At 35.8% G+C, this 8,445-nt stretch overlaps 1 long non-coding RNA gene across 1 annotated transcript; it reads right to left on the bottom strand.

Annotated features, from left to right (window-relative positions):
• Positions 1-840: 840 nt before the first annotated feature.
• Positions 841-3,275, bottom strand: LOC147829944 (uncharacterized). Its single transcript, XR_015446770.1, has 2 exons — positions 3,138-3,275; positions 841-2,447 (listed from the first exon to the last, which is right to left on the bottom strand). It is a non-coding gene; the product is annotated as an uncharacterized LOC147829944 (long non-coding RNA).
• Positions 3,276-8,445: the final 5,170 nt, after the last annotated feature.

Here is an 8,445-nt window from a genome sequence, read left to right as displayed (position 1 = left end):
GGCAATTGTGGAATATAATTTGTTCCAGCATTTTAGTAGCCATCTAGCTAACCACAAAATGATTTTCTTCTTTTAAGGGCTTCTAAATAATGGAACTGTGGCCAACTTATTGATAACTAATAATAAATAAGCATTAAAGAGCAATTGGAAGTTTAGGAGAGAAATATGGAAAAGCCAAATCTTAATTTTCTTTGAGGCTTACGAGGCTGAATTATCACATTGTATGCTAAACCTCATATAAATAAGAAGTAGAGATAGAAGAATGAAAAAATGTTGAAAGAAAAGTTGAGTAAAAATATATGTTTCAAAATACAGTTTGTGAAGAAAGGCCCTAAAACATACGTTAGTAGTAGTTTCTAGTTTAAAAGCCATACTATTATTTTGATACTCTTTCCTACAGTGCTGTGATGTAGATAGGACTGGAAAAACATATTACATTTAAATATGCAAGCCCAATATCACATCACACAGCTTTTTTTTTTTTTTTTTTGCTTAAATTCTTTTTTTGGTACATTTTAGGTATACAATATGTTTACATTTATCATTGGGTGCTTGTACCTGTACATGATGTATCTTGGTTCTTATTTTTTCCCCATTATCTGTGTGCCCTTCAACCCTCCACCCTTCCCTATTTGCATAGACTTCATTTCCATTTTTTTTTTCTTTTCTCATAATTTTTCCTTTCTATTCTTTCCTTTCCCCATCTCCTCCCACCAGCCCTACCCCTTTGGATCTTTTCCTATTTCAAAGTATCAATTATTAGTTATTAATCCTTTTAATCCTTATTTACACTCTCAGTTTCTCACACTAGAGAAACTATTCAGTATTTACACGTGTGTCCTATTTATTTCACTTAATAGTATGGCCTCAATATGCATCCATTTAGCTATAAATGGCTGTAGTTTCTCATTTTTTATGGCTGAGTAGTACTCCATTTTATAAAAAAAAGAAACTACATCTTCTTTATGCAGTGTCCAGTTGATGAGCACTTGGGCTGTTTCCAAGCTTTAGCTATTACAAACTGTGCCACTGTAAACATGGGTGCACATATTTCTCTGTGGTATGATTCTTTTAATTCTTTTGGGACAATACCCAGCAGGGGAATAGCTGGGTCAAATGGGACCTCCAGCCCTAGTTCTTTAAGGTATCTCCACACTGATTTCCATAGTGGTCGCACCAGTCTGCACTCCCACCAACAATGGAGAAGGGTTCATTTCTCTCCACACCCCACCAGCATTTGTTATTGGTTGATTTCTTGATAGCAGCCACTCTCTCTGGGGTGAAGTGGAATCCAGTGTTGTTTTCATCTGCATCTCTCAAATGACCAGTGATGTTGAACATTTTTTCATATGTTTATTTGCTGCTTTTACTTCTTTGTCTGAGAAATGTCTGTTCATTTCAGATGTCCATTTTTGAATTGGGTCTTTGAATTTGGGGAGTCTGATTTTATTCACTTCTTTATATATTCTAGACAGTAGCCCTTTGTCTGAGTTACAGCTGCTAAAATTTTTTTCCCACATTGTACGTTGTCTGTTAGTTCTGTTGGTGGTTTCTCTTGCAGTGCAGAAGCTTTTTAATAAGATGAAATGCCAGTTGTTGATTCTTTCAGCTAGTTCCCATGCTATTGAGGTTTGGTTCATAAAGTCTTTTCCTATGCCAATATCTTCAAGAGTTCTACCTAACTTATCTTCTAGCAAGTTTAGTGTTTCTGTCTTAATATTTAGATCTTTAATCCATTTCAATCTTAGTTTAGTCCATGGTGATAGATATGGGTCTAGTTTTAATCTCTGGCAGGTTGAAATCCAGTTTTTCCAACCCCATTTATTAAATAGGCTATCTTTCCTCCAATGAGGGTGGTTGGCTCCTTTGTCAAAGATGAGGTGGCTGAGTATGTCTGAAGTTGTTTCTGGATCTTCTAATCTATTCCACTGATCCTCATGTCTGTTTCTTTACCAGTACCATGCTGTTTTTATCACAGTAGCTTTGTAGTATAGCTTCAAGTTGGGTATTATGATACCCCCAGCCATGTCTCTGTTGCCCAGAATTGCTTTTGCTATTCTAGGTCTCTTCCACACAGCTTTTTTTGGGGGGGGGGATTGAACCCAGGGTCTTCTCACTGAGCTGTATCCCTAACTCTTTTTTAAATTGTCTGGGCTGGATTTAAACTTGTAATCTTTGTGCCTCAACCTACCAGAGTGCTGGTATTATAGGAGTTTTCTGACATATCCAGCTAACACATCCTTTTAATAGCAAATATAGGTGGAACGTAGGACTCTGTGGGGGTTAAATTATTGACTGGGCTACAAAGTACCAAGATGTTTGATTAAACATGGTTTTGGGCCGTGGCAATGGGGATGCTTCTGGATGGGATTAATAGTTGAACTGATAGTGAGTACAGCAGATTTTTCTTTCTTGTATCGGTGGTCCTCATTGAATCCACTGAAAGCCTAAATAGAATAAAGGGCTGAATAAGTAAAGAATTCTTCATGTCTGTCTGACTGTCTTTCACTTGGGATATTGATCATCTGTGCTTGAATCAGACTTGGACTAGAATTTACACCATTGGCTTTACTGAGTCTCCAGCTTGCTGCCTCCTGATCTTGAGGCTCTTCTGTATCCATAATTGCATGACCCAGTTCCCTCTCTATCTATCTACCCACTGTCTGTCTGTCCTATAGCTTTTGTTTCTCTGCTGACCCCAGACTAATGCAAATTCTTTCTATGCTCCAAAATAGAGATATTAACTTCAAGTACCTATTGGAAATTTCCTCTAGCAACTTACTGAATTAATATTTATAAGAGTAGCTTTGGAAGTTCAAATGAACTGATATTGATTTTTCAAAAGCTAAGAAAACTGGCTAACACTCTCATGTATCTATAATTATATCAAAATAAAAAGTGTAATTTAAAAATAAACTCATGGGGTTTTGGCAGCTGGACTTCCTAGCAACTATTCTCACTTTTAACAAGAGCTCCCCAATTTCCTATAGGTAACTACCTCTCACCTACAATCAGTTCACCACATTTGGGTGAGCTGATTCTATTTTCTTTTCTAAAAATGGACCTGTGATTCAGATTTGGTCCTTTGCAGCCTCACATTCTCTTGGCCCACGCAATTAGTCAGGATGAGCACTTACCCCAGTCAGAGTCCACCACGGCTTTTTCTGGGACTTTTCTGGAGTACTTGGTAGTAAAGTATATTCATTCTGACTGTCCTTGAATCTTGTTGTACCTAAGCCAGCACTTGTAGAGTATGCCATATGCAGACAGCCTGTCTAACAAGGAAGAAGGTATTGAAGAAATGTGAACCACAGCTGGTGAAAAACAATCTCCAGGTACTATCATTTAAGATCTTAAACCTAGATGTCGTACAGTACCTCTAGCTTCTGCAATTTTTACTTCAACAAAACTTTTTTTTGCCTCTTCTGAGTCTTTTTGAATTAGCGTTCTATGGATTACCCTGCTACAAGCCCTAAAATTTGCTTTGTGTCCATATAGCATATAATTTCCTTTGAAATTGTTTTCCAGAAGCAATATTAATATGCATCACAGAAACCGTTCTGCATCACTGACTTCAGAAAATTTTCATTTGTTAAAGAGTGCTATCCCACTCTTGAAGCTGTTTCTACTGCACATGAAAAGTGGGCATGGTTTTTCCTGTGAAGAACAGTACCGGTCAGGTGTCCTGTCCCACCTTCATATGTGCAACATGTTGAAATGGCTGTGTGCTGTCTATGTTGTCAGGTTCCTTCTGTGGACCTGACATCTTCGTGATCAGCAACTGCATTTTATTATTACTTTTATCCCATTACCCAGTAAAATGAATGGAACATTTAAAACTTTCAATAAACCTTTAATGAGTTAATGAATAACTCAAGCTTCCTTAGATTTAAAATATTCAATAAAATGTCACAAATTTTTCCATAAAGTTTCAGGTGAGGTTTCTGGTCTTAAAGTGCTCTTTTGTAGTGGTTTTATGATTTTTTTTTTGACATAAAACACACTGAAATGAGATACTTGTCTGAACATAAAACACACTGAGTATATCTTTTGATTTTCCTACTAATGAAATACCATAGATAAATGGCATAATTCTTACACTGAAGCTCCCTCTTCTAAAAAGTAAAGCTAATCAGGACATACATTTTCATTTATGTTTACAAACCTACTCAGGCAAAGTAAACCACAATCTTTCTTTAACCATGGCTGCTACTTCCTCTGCTGTGATCTTAAAAGGGAATAAATAAATAAATAAATAAATAAATAAATAAATAAATAAATAAATAAATAAATGGCTTGATGGAGTAAATTAGTAGAATCTAACTGGAGGCTGGGAAACTGACACTCTTAAAGCAGTGAGAATAAACCAACAACTAATATTTACCCAAGTGCTTCCAATTGTCTGGCCAATGCAGAGCACCTGCCTCGGTGCTAACCAGCATTTAACTACTGTGTCGGTGGATGGCCACACACTACTTAATGCCAGGAATTATTTCAGAATCTAACGTCTGTGTTTGCATTATCTGCCCTTCTATTTGGCTCCCTCCCTAGCCTCCCACAGTCCAGGCCCGCCTACCTGCACAGCAAGGCTGCCCAGGGCAGGAGCAAACCACTGTGCTGTACCCATTTATTTCCTGTAGGCAGCCCACCCTCATCCCACCTGCTCGGCTTGGGGCTGAACAATTGAGCCCAGGTGTGCAGCGACACAGAACAACAGGGACTAAAGCCAGGGTCTGCCACCTGTCTTGCTGGGTGGCAGAGGGAAAGATTTTTCTGGAAGATTACACATTGGAAATTTGGCATGAATCATGTCTGTAGCTGGGGGAACACTTTTCAAGGGAAGTAATGATACTATTTTTTTCTAAGTGGAGATTAACAAAAAACAAAAACTTGTGTTTCTAAAGATAATTTATTCCAAGAAAAATGAATACACAACTGTCCTCCAAAATATTTTAAAGAATATTTAGTGCTAGTTGTCAAGGGAGATTAAAAGAATTGTTTGGATCTATCCACACAATTGCGTTCATCTGTGGTAAAATATGGTTTTTCTCCAGAGAACCAGAGTTGGTACCTTTAAAGTTACCTCTAAGTCTTTCTGTTCTCAAGGCTTAAACTCCTATACCACAATTAACATTTTCCTACAAGATTTCTACTCCCTTAACAGTTCTTTCATTGCTACTTTTTCACTTGAATAGGAGGAAAAGTCATTATCCATAGTCTGTATCCTCCATTTTAAAAACTATTTGTCTCTACACATATAAATTAAACATTTCTGGTATGCATATTCTTGCTGACAGCAGCTCTTACCACTTTTTTTTTCAGTTGCTTAATTAGATCTCAGGTTAGAAATCTATAGCAGTATAAAATGCATTTTTTTCTTTATTAAAAATAATGCTTTCTCTCAGAGATATCTGAGTGTCATTTGCTTTATAACTTTGCCACATTCATTTTGGTAATTATTTACCAAGTTAACCTTTGTGTGAAAAATACCCCATTAGAAAACTTAGTGATTATGAAGATAAGTTAGATATTTAAGCTTTTGTGATTGCCAATCTGCCAGGTGATATAATATAGTTAACAGTTAAAGGCCTACACATAACAGATATTTAAAGAGAGCAATAAAATAATGTGTTGAGTTGAGAATAAGGCAAAACAGCTTCTCATGATATGGAAAATAGGTAGCATATGCAGTGGAGTATTTAATTTATTGTCTTTTATTACTTACTATATTTTGAAAATAATGAACTCACTCAAAAGCAAAGACAATATTATGCATAATAAACTTATCATCATATGTATCCATTATCCATATTTTATTGTTGTAGCAGCACATGCTTATAATCCCAGCTCTCTGAGAAGCTGAAGCAGAAGGATCATACATTCAAGTCCAGCCCAGGCAACTTAATGACATAGCAAGACCCTGTATCAAAATAAAAATAATAAAAAGGGGATGTAGCTCAGTATGAAGGCTCTTGGTTCAATTTCCAGTACTACAAAAGATATTTGAACTTGATTCATCAATCATTTTTTTTCTTTGTAAATTATTCTAAAACAAAATTCTGGATTTTTAATGAATATTTATATCTCTGTGTTATTTAGGATGAATTTCTAAAACATGCACTCATTTTTCTCCATATAACTCAATGCCATTATTGCTCATGGGAAAAAATGATTTCCTGTTTTCATTTAACAACTAGTCATATTCAAACTTCCCCCTCTAACTTTAAAAATATATTTTTCAGTTGGTTTATTAGAACTATTTTGTAGAAAGTCATACACACTATGCTAAAGACGTTCAGATTTACTTTATAGCTTAAATCATGAGACTGGAGCTTCTTAGAGGTTTTGAATAGGAGAATAATGTTGAAAATAGTACTCTAGGTAACATCATTGGCAATATAGGTTTTATTTGGATGATCTATCAGAAAATAACTACAATCTGTATAGGAAAGGTCATGAGGACCTCATTCGGCTTGTAGCAGTACCTGATCAGAGAATCATTGTGATCAGCAGCTGATCAAATACAAACCATGAGGAATCAGATGAAGAGTCTCCCCACTGTCCACTCTTGTACAACTATAGTGCTACAGTTAAAATAAAAATATAGGACCATAAAAATTTAATGACTAAAGGCTGAGGATGTAGCTCAGTGGTAGAGTCCCTAGAATATGTGAGGCTGTGGGTTTGATTCCCAGTACCACAAAAAAAGTAATGATTATTAGGCACAGTGACTGTCACTGTATGAAGTGCTTGACCTGTGTTTATTCCATTTAACCATCATAATTCTATGAGCAAAGTGTTGCTGTTGTCTTCATTTAAAGATGCAGAATGGAAGGCTTCAACAAGCCAAGTAACTAGCCCAAGATCACATGGCTAGTGAATTTCATGTAAGAATGGTTCCAAAGTTTTCAATCTTGGAGAAATGGATTTGATGAAAGAACTAGCTGGGAGGAAAAACTGGTGAAATACTGTATTTATGATCATCAAACCTTTAGTGGGCACAAAATTTCTGCCAAGTATAGAACAAAAATCACTCAACCAGATGTCACTTGGTGGTAAAACTTGCAAGTACTTGTCAGAGTAAGAGCCAAAACATAAAAACACAAATAATCAACAAAGATGGTTCATGTTAATTTCATGGGGAAGAAGTTCCATTGCTTTTGATTATGTTATTGATCAGAAAGGATGTCAAATTTGGCCTGGACTTTGAGAAAAAGATACAGTTTAGGTTAGATAAAGACAATAATGTAAATAAAGGCACAGAGACAGAAATGAGCAATGGATGATTTTGACCTGTGATCAAACTAAGGTGGCTGTGGGAGTAGCAGATAAAACTACATCAGGGGACACTGAGAAAACTTTTAATATTTAGTAATAGATGTAAGACTGGGTATGTCTTCATTGTCAAACATGATGACCAGTTAATTTCTAGACAGGTTAAGTTCATGGTAGTAGCATGGTGGCCAAATATATTATTATTTGAAGACATGTAACTGATAATTGAAAGATATTTGGAAAGATATTTGAGAATCGTATATTAAAAGAGATCACTGAATGCACAAGACTACAGAATGCTGCTGGAGTAATTAAGGTTAGGAAAATCTTCTCTCCTATTTTCCGCTTCCTTCCTTCTTCCTTCTTCTTTTTCTTGTTTTCTTTTTCTAGATTGAGTTTTATGTATAGTGAGAGGAACTAATGCTATAATTGAATTAGTGATGGAATAAATGAGGTTGGAAGAAGACACAATAATGGAGCAGGTTTGGGGCAGAAATTGGAGGGCGCAGAACCCAGAACAATGGTGGGGAGCCCAGGCATGGATAAGTGATTTCATCTTCTCTAATAAAGTTTTTCTGGAACTCTTTTTTTTTCTGGAACTCTTTTTGTTACTGAAAAAACTAGACATTTGTATGTGAATGTCCTACAAGTACCTCAAGCACATAAAGTCCTGAACTAACAACAAAACTGGTCCCATAATGATTCATTCATCTTCAAGAAGAGTCACTATTTCTCTCATCAAAAACTTGATGTTTATCTTTATTTCCTGTTTTTCTCACTCTCCTATATACCTTCCAAATTATAGTGTTTACTTTTAGCTACTCATCATTGTGATAGAATTTGAGTTTTCTTTCTTTTAATATGAAAATCTTAATAATTTCAAAACAATTTTTCTTGTTCATTGATGTATTAGCAGAATTTCCCCCAAATTCTTGTGAGGGTGTGAAGATGAACCAATCCTTGCCCCAATGAAAGAAATGTAGTTTTTAGTTGCTATACAACTTAATTATGGATTTAATGAACTCTGAAAGTCTATTTGGAGAAGATAAATTTGAGAGAAGAAGCTGTGTGCCTTACAGTAATAATAGGAGGCAGGAGGGGTACTTCAATTCAGAAAATTATTCCAAATATTGAAAAGGGAATAGGTTTCTGGAATCCTGAGTAGTGAGA

Source organism: Heterocephalus glaber, unplaced genomic scaffold (genome assembly GCF_053883595.1).
Source record: "Heterocephalus glaber isolate CG9 unplaced genomic scaffold, H.glaber_assembly_v1.0 deba00000347, whole genome shotgun sequence".
Classification (NCBI taxonomy): domain Eukaryota; kingdom Metazoa; phylum Chordata; class Mammalia; order Rodentia; family Bathyergidae; genus Heterocephalus; species Heterocephalus glaber.
Note: the sequence above shows the minus strand (reverse complement) of the source record. Positions and strands in the feature narration are given on the sequence as shown.